This window comes from Balaenoptera borealis (assembly GCF_965194805.1).
Source record: "Balaenoptera borealis genome assembly, chromosome: 3".
Taxonomy (NCBI): Eukaryota; Metazoa; Chordata; class Mammalia; order Artiodactyla; family Balaenopteridae; genus Balaenoptera; species Balaenoptera borealis.
Window position 1 is genome coordinate 150,503,341 of NC_138866.1, and position 19,218 is coordinate 150,522,558.

General features: G+C 37.7%; 1 long non-coding RNA gene and 1 pseudogene across 2 annotated transcripts in view; one reads left to right on the forward strand and one right to left on the reverse strand.

Moving 5' to 3' along the window:
- Window positions 1–543: 543 nt before the first annotated feature.
- Window positions 544–13,895, reverse strand: LOC309627032 (zinc finger protein 639-like; annotated as a pseudogene). Its single transcript has 3 exons — window positions 7,280–13,895; window positions 6,875–7,128; window positions 544–6,567 (listed from the first exon to the last, which is right to left on the reverse strand). The product of its transcript is annotated as a zinc finger protein 639-like (transcript).
- LOC309627042 overlaps window positions 7,899–19,218 on the forward strand; it is a 73,727-nt gene continuing 62,407 nt past the window's right edge. Inside the window, exons 1-2 of the long non-coding RNA XR_014243507.1 lie at window positions 7,899–7,978; window positions 13,903–13,979. This is a non-coding gene — a long non-coding RNA (uncharacterized lncRNA). The remainder of the gene's footprint in view (window positions 7,979–13,902; window positions 13,980–19,218) is intronic.

Below are 19,218 nucleotides of genomic sequence, written 5' to 3' on the forward strand. Positions count from 1 at the left end.
TGAGAGCCATGAGGCCCCTATCACCAACCACTCACCTCAGCCACTGCGGTGCAAAAGCAGCCAATAAAGAAAGTTTATTAGAACACAGCTACCCTCATTTGCTGATTTTCGTCTATGGCACGCCCATTGAAATTTCACACAATCCCATACCCCCAGTGATTAAAAGTGTAAAAAGTCTTCTTGGCTCACAGGCTGTGCAAAACCAAGTGGTGGGCTGGGATCATGTTTTGCCAATTACTGTGCTAAACAGATAAAGACCCCGCGGGGGGGGGGGTGTCGGGGGTCGAGGGGGCAGTGAAGGGAGTGGAGGGCTGTGCAAAGGGCAGAAAGAAATGTGTCAGGTAAAGACATCAGAGTCAGGTAGCAATGAATCTTAGTGGCTGGAATATTCATAGCATCTTTGTCGTTGAACAGAAGTATCTTTCTCAATTTTATAAGCATAGAGTAACGTGCAAGTACTTTATTTCTATGTTAAAAGAAGGAATTATATTAAACAAAAATGCATGTGTTTTTGGTTGTCGTTCTTTTTTTTTTTTTTTTTTTTTGGTTGTCGTTCTTTACTCTCTTAGTTTTTCCATATCTGGAAAATGACAGCTATCAGGTGATGCCATCCCTGGTGGTACTGGCGCTCCCTGGGTTGCTGTCTTAGTAGCATTGTTCCTTAGAAGAATTTTTGTAAAGTTTTAGGATATCTGAGATCCACACCTTCATTAAGGGACATTAGATCTCTGAGGAGAGTGACATTATTTGGAATCTTTATTCTTTGCTTTAGAACCAACCTGCGTTAAATTGTAGGCTTCCCTACAGCAATCTGCCACAGCTGCCCTTAAGAGCATCTTTTACAATTTCCCTCCATGGGAATTTATACGTCTTCGTATTCAGATGAGGTACTAAGATAATTGAATTTGATTGAAAATGATTCCAATTGCTGATTAACTAATTTGGGAGCTTCCTTGAAGACAGACAGCGCCTCAAGGCAACTCCAGCCTCCTTTTTATCTGCATTTCCTTAGAACAGTGCTTGGGATGTAGTACGGGCTCAGTAAATGTTTGCCGACTTGAGTTAAGGCATGAACAAATGAGGGGGTAAGTCGTGTCTGTCAGTGGGAAATAAATAGATAATGCAGGAGAGAAAATGTTTATGGCAACTGTGCTACAGGTATCTACGCTTCTAGAATTAGAAAAAACTACATGGTGTGGAAAGTTGTTAGAGAATGAATTACCTGATTAGTGTGTCTTGGTTTTATTTTTTCTTCTTCAAATCAGGGATTCTGAAGTTTTTCAATTTGGATAGCATATCATTTGCATGTGACTACACAGCTGGGATTATTACTGCAGCAAGTTCTTGCCCAGGATTTGCTTTGTGAAGTGTCCACTCTGAAACGGGAATGGACAGGACCAGACTCAGAGATGTTTTAGCAATTATACGGGTTATATGACCTGACTGAGGATGCTTGTGGAGGTCCAGGACAATTTGGAGATGTGGTAAGGTCATCAGGGATGAAGATCTAAGATAACTGAGGAGTTGTGGTGCCTTATTTATCTTTTAACCCAAGATCAGATGAAGACAAAAGCAGGGGAGACCTGACTTTCAGACAGATTTGGTAAGCAGGAGGAACCAAAACTCCCTTAATTTGGTTCATTGGTTTGTGTTGCTGTTATAAATACCTGGTATGATACTAATGAGACTTTTCCATCTGGTTCTTGCCTTAAAAAAAAGAAGAACTAGGAGATAAAGGCAGGATTAATCTCAGTTGAAAGCCAGGGGTTTCAGGTGGAAGGGCAATGAAGAAGTGAACTAAGACCACATTGTCTAAGGAAGCGGCCATGTGTCTCCATTTGGGTGACACATGTTTGGGTGATGCAATCTTTACCTGGTGATCCTGGCCTAAGGTCTCCTAAGAGAGTCCACCCCACCCCCACCTTCTTGGGGGTAGTTCTGGATCTGGATTCTGGGGCAGGTGGGACCTGCATGGGGGTTGAGTGAAATCAGCCTGTCCTGGCTTCAGCACATGGTATTCCAGACAGGCCAACCCACTTCTTTAATCAGTCATCACGGGGATGAATAATAATTGCACATATGGTCACTGAAATCTGTTTCCCTTTCAAAGTGCTCATGGTCTGGCTTGAGCTGGGTTGGGATTCTGCAGATTGGCACTTGGGCAACTGCTTTTCCCTGCTGAAGTGTCAGAGCATTGAAGATCAGCTCATAATCCTTTCTTGGCATATGACTTCCAGAGTTATTGCAAACCATAATTGCAGAATGGAGTTGCAGGCTGGAGTTTGTGTGGCTGCAACACTTTTTTTACAAGCTTGTACAGAATGTCAGGAGGGAAACTTTAGTTTGCATTTTTACATTTGCAACGTGAAGAATGTTTTGTAAATATCTTAAAACTGAAAGAAAAAAGCAACCCCAACTGAAAACACACACACACACACACACACACACACACACACATCCCAACTCTAAGAAAGCTTATTTTTGCTAATCACAAACATCAGGTATCTGGCGATCGAGCAATTTCCTGGCAAGAAATACTGCAAGACAAGTCTGGAAGGGTTTTATGAATGTTGAGTAACTCATGAACCACAGCCCGTACCCAACTTTTACAGCATGCGAGGTGCAGAGCAATTTCACATACTCTTTGGGACTGCTTTGTTCTGTAATCAAACCTGGGAACAAAACGGCCATAGAGTAATATGAGTCTAAATAGAAAATGGAAACATATGTGGGAAATATAGCTGAAAAAACAGTGAACGTTGGATACATGTTAATAGTGATTCAAAGGACATTTCACTTCTCTATTGGTTGGCCTAGAATAAGGTGAGATGACCGTGTGTTTGGCGTACAACCAAATACACGAGAATGACCATAGCAAGAAACTGGATTTGGTAGCCTCAGTCATTAGCGAGTGTCTTCAGTAAGTTGTATTTACACTGCATTCACTAATACGCTATCTCCTTAGCGGATAGCCAGGCCCAGGAGATGTTTTCCTGTATCAGCATTTAAAATCCACAAGGTATTACATAAGCCACCACCAAGTAACAATAACAAATCACTGCACTTCTTGGAATCACTGAATCATAACTGGAAGGGGCCTGAGATGTCATCCAGTCTCAATTCCCTTTCAGGGCAGAGTCCTTCTCCCTTTAAAAAATGGCATCACTTTCGTCTCTCAGCCTGTGATTAAGTCTTTTCAGGGCAGGAAGCTCATTACAAAGAAGCTCTTTTTGTTGGATAGTTATCCTTGTTATGACTTTTTTTTTTTTGAGACTCTCTGAATTTCTACCACTTCCCTTGTTCACTTTTTGAAGACTTTCCAAATCCTCGTGACCGCCCTTAGTTCTTTAAAAGCAGGTCTCTTGCTGGTCCTGGGTCTTTCAATTGGTAAATAAAAAACATTAAGTGAAATGGCTATAGAAAGTCCAAACATCAGTGGTCATACTAATGGTGATCTCATGTCCAGCTTAGTCACAGCTGTTGGCTAGACTCTATGGCAACAATTGTGTCACCAGCAACTAGTGACTGTTTGTGTCTTCTTTTCTGATCTTTATACCTCTTACTTCATCGTATGATTACATTGGATAATTCATCAGTACATCTGTGATTCTGTACCCAAAAGGCATGTGAATTTTTCCCCCCATTTCTATTACCGCCAACTTGGTCTAGGCCACTGTATTGGTTCCCTGAGGCTTTCACAACAAAGCACCACAGGCTGGGCGGCTTAAACAACAGACATTTATTTTCTCACCATTCTGGAGGCTAGAAGTCTGAGATCAAGGGGTCAGCGGGGTTTGTTCTCTCCGAGACTATGAGGGAAGGATCTATTCCAGGCCTCTGTCCTTGGCTTGTGTTCTCCCTGTATCTGCACCTTCCCTCTGTATGTGTATATGTCCACATTTTGCTTTCTTATAAAGACACCAGGCCTACTGAACTAAGGTCAACCTTAATAACGTCATTTTGATTTAATTACCTCTTCAAAGACCCTCTCTCCAAATACAGTCACATTCTGAGGCGCTGGAGGCTAGGACTTCCATCTCTGAAGCTGTGGGGAAGGCAGGCACAATCCAGTCCATAACAGCCGCCATCATCTCTCATCTGAATGAATTGAAATGACCTCTAAACCGGTACCCTCAGGTCCGCTTTGCGTTCTTCAATCCCATCTCCAAAGAGTAGTAGAAGTGATTTTCCTAACTTAGGAATTGTATCATGTCATTCCTCAACTTAGTCTTCCAATCGTGGTCTAATACACTGTAAAGCATAAAAGACATACAGGCCAGGTAGGATCTGGTTCCTTCCAATCTTTATCAATCTCCCTAATAGTTCCTTGCTTGTTGTGCTTTAGCCATATTCATCTTTCAGTCCTAATACCACATCTCTTTCTGGTCTCTGGGCATTTTCCTCTACTTGGAACATTTGCTCCATTCTTCTGTAGCCAGGGCCTTCTAATTCTTAGATCCCAGCTTAAATCTCTCTCAATAAAGAGTTTTCTCATCTCCTAAAGAAAGTCCCCCTTCTTCTCTCTCTCAGCCTTCCGTTTGTTTTTGTCACAACCTTTAGAATAAATTGTAGTTATTTCGTGTTTGCTTGGTTTTTGTCTTTCTTTTCTAGTAGAGAGCAGATTCTGAGATTCGCTTATTATTGTGTTTATAATACCTAATATAGTACCAGGTGCCTAGTAGGCACTCAAATATTATTGAGTGAATTGTTAGGATCCCTAATACAGCGTTGTATCCTAATGATATTGGCAGCCTCATTTTGTTCCTGACTTCAAGAGGGATGCCTCTAATTTTTCACCGTTTAATTACGTCTTAAATATGCTGTTATTTCAGGTTTCGGATAGAAATCTCTAACAGACACTTTGGGTACCCTAAGTAACATATTTATTTCCTTCTAATAAAGCTCTGACTTTGTTTGGGTAATCCACACTCCTTCACATGGCCGTGTTTTCTTCATCATCTCACTCCCATTACCAGGGGTTGGTCTAAGAATGAGGTTGTGATGAAATTCCAGCTAATGAGACAAAAGTCTTTTGGGAACCTTCTAAGAAAGATTCTCCATTTTATAGACAGTGGGAGAAAATAGTCCTTCTTCCAGGGCACATTGCTATTTTTGCAGAATAATGTCTGTGAGGCAAGGTAGCAAGGAGAATGCCAATGCCATGAACAGAGAGAAATATGGAGGGACATTATATCTTTTTTTTTTTTTAGTACATCTGTTTCTTATGAATTTATGAAATCAGACCACATGCAAGAAACACGATAGTCACCAAAAGTGGTTAAAACTACGAACTACAATACATTGAAAATACCACATTTAGGATACAATTGTATACTGAAAAAGGTAGCAATGCCAAGAAAATTGGCAATTAAAAAAAATCTTGTTAAAGACAATTCTCAGTTGTGTTTAAAATCCTCCATTTTAACATCTGCAAAAGAGTCAAATTTATTATTTTACATCAAATTTATTATTTTACATCATTATGGAAGTTAAAGAGAACAATCAAGTTGTCTCATGGACCGGAAGGTGACTTATTAATTCCCTTTCATTTCCAAACCTCATTAAGCACTCACTACATTTATGAGGTAAATCAGCTGAATGCTTGAAATCTAGCTGAATTTTAAGATCTGCAATCTGTCCTCTTGAATATTCACGATATTGACATAAATAAATCCCTTCAGATAAGTGTGAATTTAAATGCTTGCAATATTCTAGCATGCTTGAAAAGCCTTTCCCACAGTCATCACAGACATGAGCAAAAATTTTAGTCTGTTCAATAGCAACAGGCCTGTTAACATTTGTATGACGTCTACTCTGAAACCCACATACTTGACATACAAAGAAGTTTTTACATTTGTCAAATGTAATTTTGCTTAAGAGGCTGTACTGTCCATGTTCTCCATTGTTATACTTATCACTTAACTCTATTAATTCACATGCATGCTCATTTACCCCATGGCCGTGCAAGTCTTCTGGATCATTCATTTCATGTTCACAGAACTGACACAAGTACTGCTCATCACAGCTGTGCTCCTGGAAATGTAGGTAGAGTTCACTGCTTGAGGAGAACTGTACGTCACACTGCTCACACCAATAAAGGTGATCACTAAAATGGGTGTCTGCAATGTGCTGGCTGAGGTTCTCAAAAATTACTGTTTTATAGTCACAGTATTTACAAATGTAGGGATCCTCTTCATGCAGTTTGGATGTTCGATCGGAAGCACATTGGTAGAGAAACTTTCTTTGCATACTCGACACACATTTGAATCACTACGCTTATGCTTCAAGATCACATATGCTGCTTTAAATCAGAAAAATATTCGCTGTTGAACTCACAAAGTTCACACTGATAGACGCCACTGCTATTAGCTCTCAGTAAAGGCCATTTCTTCTGGGCAGTCACATTCAAAGCTTCGCTCTTGTCAAGAATTTTGCAAAATTTAGCTGGTGGCTCTTCATCAGTTTGGTCTTGGAGACTCTCAGAGGAATTGTTTTCGGTCTCTATATCATAATCTTCAGAAATTGCATGCACTTCTGCAGCAACTGGAACATCTTCAGCAATGTGAACTTCTTTTTTTTTTTTTTGAAAGGAATTCCTTTATTTTTATTATTTATTTATTTTTTATTTATTTTTAGCTGTTGGTCTTCGTTTCTGTGAGAGGGCTTTCTCTAGTTGCGGCATGCAGGGGCCACTCTTCATCGCGGTGCGCGGGCCTCTCACTGTCGTGGCCTCTCTTGTTGCAGAGCACAGGCTCCAGACGCGCAGGCTCAGTAGTTGTGGCTCACGGGCCCAGTTGCTCCGCGGCATGTGGGATTCTTTCAGACCAGGGCTTGAACCCGCGTCCCCTGCATTGGCAGGCAGACTCTCAACCACTGCGCCACCAGGGAAGCCCAGTGTGAGCTTCTATAGGGCTCTCCTCTTGAGTTTGCTGGTTGATTGATTCAGGGGAGTCGCACTCTTCATCACAAATGTCAGTTATCAGCAAATTTTTCTGTAGAAAAGGCAGTGTGGTCTAGAATTCTAAGTACAGGACCTGGAACCAGGTAGTTTTGATTTCTGTGTGTGGCCTTGATTCCATCTGTAAATTTTGGCAAGTCATTTGATGGCTCTGTATCAGAATCATCATCATTTAGTTGTCATGTCTCTAGGCTACTGTCAGCTGTGGCGGTTTCTCAGACTTCCCTTGTTTTCGACGACCATGACAATTTCGAGGGGACTGGTAGGGTATTTTGCAGGATGTCCCACTAATGAACTTTGTTGTTTTTTTCATGATTAGACTTTGTTGTCAAAATATTTTGTCTGGTTGTCTCATAGAACAAACACTGTAACAATGATCAGAAGAAATTCCATGGAATCCATCTGCAATTCTGCTTATTCCAGAGGAATCTGAATAACCAGAAGGGTGTGAAGTCTTCCTTTTTCTTTTCTTAGGATACTCATCCATATCTTTTTAATTTGGTATATTTCTTAATACTGGAGTGAGGAAAAATGAATTACAGGAAGTTTGCACAGATAATAAAAAAAAAAAAGCCAGTCCTTGGGGTCCGCCCGGCCAGCCCAGGCGCAGCTCCGAGGAGGGCGGCGGACCAGACGCCCGAGCGGGGCGGGGCGGAGGGGCCGCGCAGCCCCGCCCCCGGGCGCACGGCGGCGGGCGGCGCCGCTCTGGCCCTCACGCTCCGGGGCGCTCCTCCGGGCCAGCCCCACTCACTCCCCGCGCGCCCTACGCCCTGCCTGCCGGGTCCCGGCCCAGGCTCGGTGGCCGCACTCCGGCACACTGTGTCTTTGATGATGATTTTGAGCTACTTAATTAACTATCCCTGGAGGCACTTTACCTAAGACTTCTTCCTTTTTTTAAGGTTGTCGGTCTGGAGATTTCTAATGCTTATAGCTAAAACAACTTTTCTGCAATATTGCAACCTGCAATATTAGGCTGTTGAAGTTTTCCTCTATGTCTAGTTTACTAAGGTGATTTTTTTGGTAAGTATTTTTTTCTCTCATCAGGAACTGGTTCAAATGTTTTTCTTCATCTTTTGAGATGGAGGTATGATTTTCTTCCTTTAATCTGTTAGTGTAGTGAATACCGTCAATAGTCAATATATTTCCCGAGGCTGAAACACCTTTGCCTTTTGGGGATCAACCAAGCTTGACTGTGAAGTAGTATTCGTTTTAATAATTGACTGGGTTCAAATACTAACTTATACTTTAGTTGAGATACTTGCGTTTATTTTCAAAAGTGATGCATGTTTATACATTTATTTTTTATTTTTACTTTTTGGTTCTGTCTTCTTGTGTTTTGCATATCTGGTCAGGCTGATTTCTTATGGTGAATTGGGAAGTTTTGTGTTTCTCTGGGCTCTGGAACAGCTTCTTAAAAATAGAGTTTTTGGATTTCCCTGGTGGTCCGGTGGTTAAGACTCTGAGCTTCCAACGCAGAGGGTGCGGGTTCGATCCCTGGTTGGGGAGTTAAGATGCCACGTGCCACCCGGTGAGACCAGAAAGTAAAAAAAGAAAATTTTAATAGAATTTTCCGTTCCCTGAAGACCTGGTAAATTCTTGTATAAAATGATCTGAGTAGATCTTTTAGTAACTTTTCAAAAGTAGATATTTTAATAGCTTCTTAATTTTTTGGTATGATTTTGGGTTTAAGTTTTCCACTTCTTCCTGAGATGATTTTGGTAATTAATCTACTCCTGGGAAGTAATTTTATTTATCTATATTTTCAAATGTATTTCATAAGTTTGAGCATAATATTCTCATGTAATATTTAAATATCCTTTGTATCTGTAGATACATGGTCATCTTTATTCTTAATGCTGCATTCGTGTGCTTCCTCTAGCTTTAAAATATCGTATTTACCAGAATTTGCCTATTTTGTTTCTTTTTAAAACTTTGGGGTTTTTTGATCAAGTTTACTAGAGTTTTTGTCTGTTTATATTATATTAATGTCTGACCATGTCTCAACTCCTTCTTGAAACATTAACTTCACTTACTTTCCCAGATACTAGTCTCCTGATTTTTTCAACTCAACACTTTTTATTTCAATCTCCGTAGCTGGTTTCTCCACCCCTTTCCAACTCTGAATGTTGCTGTGTCTCAGGGTTCTAATGCAGACCTATTTTCTTTATCTTCCTGAACTCTCTAGGTGATCTCATCCGAGGGTCTGAGTGAACAATGGTTCTGGGTGTGGGAGCTGGATCTAATGTGCTTAGAACCTAATCCCAATTCTGTCACTTAATAGCTTTGTGATATAGTATTTGTATATAGTGAGGGAAACAAATTTTTCTGTGCCTTGAGTTTCTGAAGAAATAGTAATGGTATCTATTTCAGAGAACAGTTGTGAAGAATTCAGTTAATACATTTTAAGAAATCTAGAACAATGGAATATAGTTCAGTCACTATAAATATTAGCTATTACCAATATTCATCTCCATGCTTCAATATCATTTATAAGCTGATGAGCTTCCCTGGTATTCTACCTCTCAGTGAGTGGCACCACCATTCGTTCAGTTGGGAACAGTAGCATGGGCAGGACTTTTATCTCCCTTGTACACTGAAGTCTCCCCAGTACCTCACAAATCTCTGGCATATAGTAGATGCTCAATAAATATTAAGCATGTCACAATCTATGGATATCATTTTGTCCATACCCACAAATACAGTGCCATCATTTCTAAAAAGTTTAAAACTTCAGTTTTAATAGTAGAGTCATGTACATATGATTATGAAAGGCTGGGAAAGAAAAAGTAAACAAAAATGTAATGGAAAATACAGTACACATTGCAATTAAAAAGGTAAAAATTACAGAATCCATAGTTTATTTGATCAAACCCACAAATACAAGTAAAAGAAAAGAAATATACTTAGGTAAAATGAGTAACAAACATAAAAGAAAATGGAAGGAATAAGATCAAACAGCTCAATAATTGCAATAAATATGAGCAGATTGAATCCTTTCATTAAAAATACATATGGATTGTGATTTCAGACTCAAAAGATACCGTGTATCAGTCAACAAATAAATAATAGATCTGGCTAAAGTAATTGAAATCCATATGATAGATGTAAAGTTACTACTTAAAATGTAAAAAGTACTCCTGCAAATCGAGAAGAAAGTGTGGAATAATCCAAAGGGAAAGTGAGCAAAGTATATACAATGATAATTCATAGTACAACAACTCCAAATGACTCAAAAAATAAGAAAAGTTGCTCAAATTCACAAATAGTCAGGGAAATAAAATTGAATTAACAATGAAATAGCACTTAATACTCACAGACTAGCGAAAATGAATTCAAAGATCTATAACTGTTACAGGTAGAAATCTAGGGAAAAGGTACTCATATGCATTGCTGGTGGCAAGGTAAATTGTTAATCTTTTTTTGGAAAGCAATCTGACAACACCTATTAAAATAATGTATAGCTTTTGACCTAGAAATGCACTCCTGGGAAAATTTTCTTTTAGAAACAAAAGCCACAGTACATACGAATCCATACACATAGCTATTTATTACGCCATTGTTAGTTGTGGCAGAAATGAGAAAGAAACGTACTGACCATCAAATGAATGAATGAGCTGCATACCAGTTGATTTGAAAAGCTATCCACAAAGTATTTTTAGGTAGAGAAAGGAAGCAGGAAAATATATAATATGATTCCATTATTGCAAAACATACAATAACCCCTTCCAAACAAAAAACTGTATGTGTGTTTGTGTATGGGAATGGAATTATATTTATGTATAGAAATATATACATGATTAAGCAAATAAATAAGCTGAAGTATTGTTATAGTAAATCAAGTATATATAAGACTAAGTATCTGTATGTGTTTGTATCCAGAATAAAGTGTGTGTGTGTGTAAGGACAGGAAAAACATACACATATGATAGAATATACATATATTTATGTACATAGGGGACTAGTTATATGGATGTCTATGTATGTAAGATTATGAGATGTCGATTTAAACAGGAGTAATGTTGAATGATCAGATTATGGGTATAATTGGGTGTATATGTACACAAGTGTGTGGATGGACTTGAGATTGGGATGGCATATAAAGTTGGGGAGGAGCTAAGGTTAGGTTTGTAGTGGTCATGGTTGTAGATGGGAATGAAGTTAAAGATGGACATCTGTATGAGGTTGTGGACATGTATATGGATAGAATTAAGGGCATAAATCTGGATTCAAATCTGGATCTGGAGGAGATTACAATCTATTTTCTACATAATTATATACAGGATTTTATATATCTATAGCTCCATAGGATTATGAATATAGATTGTCTGACTGTATAGGATTATTCATTGGATTTTTTAGCTGTACCAGAATAGGATTTTTATTCCACATCTGTTTAAGATCATGCTTAATTATATAACTATATAAATCCAATGTGTGTATGAATACATATATGTAAATACACATATTAATGTATCTGTGCTTTACATTATACAATTATGAAAATGCATCTCTCTATAGTTTTAATATCTAGTAGTTTATAAATATATCTGTGTAGAAATTCTTCTATGGGCTTGTGTAAACAAATATACATCTATCTATACAGGAATATATAGACATTTATACATGAGTCTACTCCTGTAATGGATTATGCAAATATATCTGTATCTTCATAAGGGATTATGCAAATGGATTATTTACAAAATGAATTATGCAAAAGGACATTTTGTTAAGATTATGTAAATATACCCATGTTTGTAGAGGATGATCCAAATATTTCTTTCTCTGATTCCATATCAGATTATGCATTGATAGCTACCCCAAATTATGTAGCTTCACCTATAGAATGCTAATACATAAATAGTCTCTATATAGTGTTCCATAAATGTATGGGTATCTGCTTAGTATTACAAAATATTGCTGTATCAGTAATTTCATCTGTTTAGAATACATAAATATATCTTTAAAGATTATGTATATCAGTTAGTATCTATAACTTTATATGTTTAGAATAATCTATCTCTGTATGGTGTTATTTAGGGTACTAGCTTCTGTTCCTACATGGAACCATGAAAATTTCTGTGTGTCACTATCGATATAGGATTATGTAAGTAGAGCTCCCTTATATATCTGTATGGGATTATGTGTAAATACATATATTTGACACTATGTAAGATATATATATTTTTGTGTGTGTCTGGATCTGGAGCTTGCTTAATATTAGTAAAATGTATCTGTATATATAGTCATGCAGGATTATGTAAATTTATTTGTACTAGGTCTATAATTGTAAATACATCTGTATTTGTATATGCATAGAATGTCATCACTAAGAGTGTGCAAGCATGTCAGTATCTGTATGTGATTACAGAAGTGTCACATGCCAATTTCTCTATTTCTGCCTCTTTGAGGATAAGATATAGATCTATGCACTAAACGTTTATGAAAATAAATCCATAATTTTACCTATGTAGTAATGTGTAAATATATCTTCCTAGGAATATGTAAAAGTGTTTTATTAATCTAAATCTCTATAAGATTAGGTAATTGTGTTTCTTGAAGTCTTTTCACGTTTATTTTATTTTATTTTATTTTATTTTAACATCTTTATTGGAGTATAATTGCTTTACAATGGTGTGTTAGTTTCTGCTTTATAACAAAGTGAATCAGTTATACATATACATATATCCCCATATCTCTTCCCTCTTGCGTCTCCCTCCCACCCTGCCTATCCCACCCCTCTAGGTGGTCACAAAGCACTGAGCTGACCTCCCTGTGCTATGCAGCTGCTTCCCACTAGCTATATATTTTATATTTGGTAGTATATATAAGTCCATGCCACTCTCTCACTTCGTCCCAGCTTACCCTTCCCCCTCCCCGTGTCTTCAAGTCCATTCTCTGCATCTACATCTTTGTTCCTGTCCTGCAACTATGTTCTTCATAACCTTTTTTTTTTCTTTTTTAGATTCCATAAATATGTGCTAGCATACGGTATTTGTTTTTCTCTTTCTGACTTACTTCACTCTATATGACAGACTCTAGGTCCACCCACCTCACTACAAATAACTCAATTTTGTTTCTTTTTATGGCTGAGTAATATTCCATTGTATCTATGTGCCACATCTTCTTTATCCTATCTTCTGTCGATGGACACTTAGGTTGCTTCCATGACCTGGCTATTGTAAACAGTGCTGCAATGAACATTGTGGTACATGACTCTTTTTGAATTATGGTTTTCTCAGGGTATATGCCCAGTAGTGGGATTGCTGGGTCGTATGGTAGTTCTATTTTTAGTTTTTAAGGAACCTCCATACTGTTCTCCGTGGTGGCTGTATCAATTTACATTCCCACCAACAGTGCAAGAGGGTTCCCTTTTCTCCAGCATTTACTGTTTGTAGATTTTTTGATGATGGCCATTCTGACTGGTGTGAGGTGATAACTCATTGTAGTTTTGATTTGCATTTCTCTAATGATTAGTGATATTGAGCATTCTTTCATGTGTTTGTTGGCAATCTGTATATCTTCTTTGGAGAAATGTCTATTTAGGTCTTCTGCCCATTTTTGGATTGGGTTGTTTGTTTTTTTGATATTGAGCTGCATGAGCTGCTTGTAAATTTTGGAGATTAATCCTTTGTCAGTTGCTTCGTTTGCAAATATTTTCTCACATTCTGAAGGTTGTCTTTTCGTCTTGTTTATGGTTTCCTTTGCTGTGCAAAAGCTTTTAAGTTTCATTAGGTCCCATTTGTTTATTTTTGTTTTTATTTCCATTTCTCTAGGAGGTGGGTCAAAAAGGATCTTGCTGTGGTTTATGTCATAGAGTGTTCTGCCTATGTTTTCCTCTAAGAGTTTTATAGTGTCTAGTCTTACATTTAGATCGTTAACCCATTTTGAGTTTATTTTTGTGTATGGTGTTAGGGAGTGTTCTAATTTCATTCTTTTTCCTGTAGCTGTCCAGTTTTCCCAGCACCACTTATTGAAGAGGCTGTCTTTTCTCCATTGAATATTCTTGCCTCCTTTATCAAAGGTAAGTTGACCATATGTGCATGGCTTTATCTCTGGGCTTTCTATCCTGTTCCATCGATCTATATTTCTGTTTTTGTGCCAGTACCATACTGTCTTGATTACTATGACTTTCTGGTATAGTCTGACGTCAGGGAGCCTGATTCCTCCAGCTCCATTTTTCTTTCTTAAGATTGCTTTGGCTACTCGGGGTCTTTTGTTTTTCCATACAGATTGTAAAATTTCTTGTTATAGTTCTGTGGAAAATGCCATTGGTAATTTGATAGGGATTGCATTGAACCTGCAGATTGCTTTGAGTAGTATAGTCATTTTCACAATGTTGATTCTTCCAATCCAAGAACATAGTATATCTCTCCATCTGTTTGTATCATCTTTAATTTCTTTCACCAGTGTCTTATAGTTTTCTGCATACAGGTCTTTTGTCTCCTTAGGTAGGTTTATTCCTAGGTATTTTATTCTTTTTTTGCAATGGTAAATGGGAGTGTTTCTTAATTTCTCTTTCAGATTTTTCATCATTAGTGTATAGGAATGCAAGAGATTTCTGTGCATTAATTTTGTATCCTGCAACTTTACCAAATTCATTGATTAGCGCTAGTAGTTTTCTGGTAGAGACTTTCGGAATCTCTATGTATAGTATCATGTCATCTGCAAACAGTGACAGCTTTACTTCTTCTTTTCCTATTTGGATTCCTTTTATTTCTTTTTCTTCTCTGACTGCTGTGGCTAAAACTTCCAAAAATATGTTGAATAATAGTGGTGAGAGTAGGCAACCTTGTCTTGTCCCTGATTTTAGTGGAAATAGTTTCAGTTTTTCACCACTGAGAAAGATGTTGGCTGTGGGTTTGTCATATATGGCCTTTTTTTTTTAAACATCTTTATTGAAGTATAATTGCTTTACAATGGTGTGTTAGTTTCTGCTTTATAACAAAGTGAATCAGTTATACATATACATATGTTCCCATATCTCTTCCCTCTTGCATCTCCCTCCCTCCCACCCTCCCTATCCCACCCCTCTAGGTGGTCACAAAGCACTGAGCTGATCTCCCTGTGCTATGCGGCTGCTTCCCACTAGCTATCTATTTTACATTTGGTAGTGTATATATGTCCATGACACTCTCTCACCCTGTCACATCTCACCCCTCCCCCTCCCCATATCCTCAAGTCCATTCTCTAGTAGGTCTGTGTCTTTATTCCCATCTTGCCACTAGGTTCTTCATGACCTTTTTTTTTTCCCTTAGATTCCATATATATGTGTTAGCATACTGTATTTGTTTTTCTCTTTCTGACTTACTTCACTCTGTATGACAGACTCTAACTCCATCCACCTCATTACAAATACCTCCATTTCATTTCTTTTTATGGCTGAGTAATATTCCATTGTATATATGTGCCACATCTTCTTTATCCATTCATCCGATGATGGACACTTAGGTTGCTTCCATGTCCTGGCTATTGTAAATAGAGCTGCAATCATCTCACACCGGTCAGAATGGCCATCATCAAAAAATCTAGAAACAATAAATGCTGGAGAGGGTGTGGAGAAAAGGGAACACTCTTGCACTGTTGGTGGGAATGTAAATTGATACAGCCACTATGGAGAACAGTATGGAGGTTCCTTAAAAAACTAAAAATAGAACTACCATACGACCCAGCAATCCCACTACTGGGCATATACTCTGAGAAAACCATAATTCAAAAAGAGTCATGTACCAAAATGTTCATTGCAGCTCTATTTACAATGGCCTTTATTATGTTGAGGTAAGTTCCCTCTATGCCTACTTTCTGGAGGGTTTTTATCATAAATTGGTGTTGAATTTTGTCAAAAGTTTTTCTGCATCTATTGAGATGATCATATTGTTTTTATCCTTCAATTTGTTAATATGGTGTATCCCATTGATTGATTTGTGTATATTGAAGAATCCTTGCATTCCTGGGAAAAATCCCACTTGATCATGGTGTATGATCCTTTTAATTTGCTGTTCGATTCTGTTTGGTAGTATTTTTTTGAGGATTTTTGCATCTCTGTTCATCAGTGATATTGGCCTTTAGTTTTCTTTCTTCGTGACATCTTTGTCTGGTTTTGGTATCAGGGTGATGGTGGCCTCGTAGAATGAGTTTGGGAATGTTCCCCCCTCTGCTATATTTTGGAAGAGTTTGAGAAGGATAGGTGTTAGCTCTTCCCTAATGTTTCATAGAATTCACCTGTGAAACCGTCTGGTCCTGGGCTTTTGTTTGTTGGAAGATATTTAATCACAGTCTCAATTTCAGTGCTTATGATTGGTCTGTTTATATTTTCTATTTCTTCCTGGTTCAGTCTCGGAAGGTTGTGCTTTTTTAAGGATTTGTCCATTTCTTCCAAGTTGTCCATTTTATTGGCATATAGTTACCGGTAGTAATCTCTCACGATCCTTTGTATTTCTCCAGTGTCAGTTGTTACTTTTACTTTTTCTTTTCTAATTCTATTGATTTGAGTCGTCTCCCTTTTTTTCTCGATGAGTCTGGCTAATGGTTTATCAATTTTGTTTATCTTCTCAAAGAATCAGCTTTTAGTTTTATCGATCTTTGCTATTGTTTCCTTCATTTCTTTTTCATTTATTTCTGATATAGTCTTTGTGATTTCTTTCCTTCTGCTAACTCTGGGGTTTTTTTGTTCTTCTTTCTCTAATTGCTTTAGGTGTAAGGTTAGGTTGTTTATTTGAGATGTTTATTGTTTCTTGAGGTAGGATTGTATTGCTATAAACTTTCCTCTTAGAACTGCTTTTGCTGCATACCATAGGTCTTGTGTCGTCATGTTTTCATTGTCATTTGTTTCTAGGTATTTTTTTATTTCCTCTTTGATTTCTCCAGTGATCTCTTTGTTATTTAGTAGTGTATTGTTTAGCCTCCATGTGTTTGTATTTCTTACAGATTTTTTCCTGTAATTGATATCTAGCCTCATAGCGTTGTGGTTGGAAAAAATACTTGATATAATTTCAGTTTTCTTATATTTACCAAGGCTTGATTTGTGACCCAAGATATGATCTATCCTGCAGAATATTCCATGAGCACTTGAGAAGGATGTGTATTCTGTTGTTTTTGGATGGAATATCCTATAAATATCAATTAAGTCTATCTTGTTTAATGTATCATTTAAAGCTTGTGTTTCCTTATTTATTTTCATTTTGGATGATCTGTCCAGTGGTGAAAGTGAGGTGTTAAAATCCCCTGCCATGATTGTGTTATTATCGATTTGCCCTTTTATGCAGTTAGCATTTGCCTTATGTATTGAGGTGTTCCTGTGTTGGGTACATAAACATTTACAACTGTTATGTCTTCTTCTTGGATTGATTCCTTGATCATTATGTAGTGTCCTTCTTTGTCTCTTGTAATAGTCTTTATTTTAAAGTCTATTCTGTCTGATATGAGAATTGCTACTCCAGCTTTCTTTTGATTTCCATTTGCATGGAATATCTTTTTCCATCCCCTCACTTTCAGTGTGTATGTGTCCCTAGGTCTGAAGGGGGTCTCTTGTAGAGAGTATATATATGGGTCTTGTTTTTGTATCCATTCAGCCAGTCTGTGCCTTTTGGTTGGAGCATTTAATCCATTTACATTTAAGGTAGTTATTGATATGTATGTCCTATTACCATTTTCTTAATTGTTTTGGGTTTGTTATTGTAGGCCTTTTCCTTCTCTTGTGTTTCCTACCTAGAGAAGTTCATTTAGCAATTGTTGTAAAGCTGGTTTGCTGGTGCTGAATTCTCTTAGCTTTTGCTTGTTTGTAAAGGTTTTAATTTTTCTGTCGAATCTGAATGAGATCCTGCTGGGAAGAGTGATCTTGGTTGTAGGTTTTTCCCTTTCAACACTTTAAATATCTCCTTCCACTCCCTTCTGGCTTTCAGAGTTTCTGCTGAAAGATCAGCTGTTAACCTTATGGAGATTCCTTTGTATGTTATTTGTCATTTTTCCCTTGCTGCTTTTAATATTTTTTCTTTGTATTTAATTTTTGATAGTTTAATATCTGTCATAGTGTGTTTCTCCTTGGATTTATCCTGTATGGGACTCTCTCTGCTTCCTGGACTTGATTAACTATTTCCTTTCCCATATTAGGGAAGTTTTCAACTATAATCTCTTCAAATATTTTCTCAGTCCTTTTCTTTCTCTCTTCTTCTTCTGGGACCCCTATAATTCAAATGTTTGTGCATTTAATGTTGTCCCAGAAGTCCCTGAGACTGTCCTCAAGTCTTTTCATTCTTTTTTCTTTATTCTGCTCTGCGGTAGTTATTTCCACTATTTTATCTTCCAGGTCACTTATCCGTTCTTCTGCCTCAGTTATTCTGCTCTTGATTCCTTCTAGAGAATTTTTAATTTTATTTATTGTGTTGTTCATCATTGTCTGTTTGCTCTTTAGTTCTTCTAAGTCCTTGTTAAACGTTTCTTGTATTTTCTCTATTCTATTTCCAAGATTTTGGATCATCTTTACTATCATGACTCTGAATTCTTTTTCAGGTAGACTATTTCCTCTTCATTTGTTTGGTCTGGTGGGTTTTTACCTTGCTCCTTCATCTGCTGTGTGTTTCTCTGTCTTCTCATTTTGCTTAACTTACTGTGTTTAGGGTCTCATTTTCCCAGGCCGCAGGTTTGTAGTTCCCATTTTTTTTGATGTCTGCCCCTAGTGGGTAAGGTTGGTTCAGTGGGTTGTGTAGGCTTTCTGGTGGAGGGGACTGGTGCCTGTGTTTTGGTGGATGAGACTGGATATTGTCTTTCTGGTGGGCAAGACCACATCCGGTGGTGTGTTTTTGGGGTGTCTGTAACCGTATTATGATTTTAGGCAGCCTGTCGTCTAATGGGTGGGGTTATGTTCCTGTCTGGTTAGTTGTTTGGCATAGGGTGTCCAGCACTGTAGCTTGCTGGTCGTTAAGTGGAGCTGGGTCTTAGCATTGAGATGGAGGTCTTGGGAGATCTTTCGTCATTTGATATTATGTGGAGCCAGGAGGTCTCTGGTGGACCAATGTCTGGAACTTGGCTCTCCCACCTCAGATGTTCAGGCCTGACACCCAGCCAGAGCACCAAGACCCTGTCAGCCACATGGCTCAGAAGAAAAGGGAGAAAAAGAGAAAGAAAGAAAAAATAAAATAAAGTTATTAAAATAAAAAATATTTAACAAAAATAAAAATTTTTTTAAAGTAATAAAAAAAAGAAAGAAAGAAAGAAGAGAGCAACCAAACCAAAAAACAAATCCACCAATGATAACAAGTGCTAAA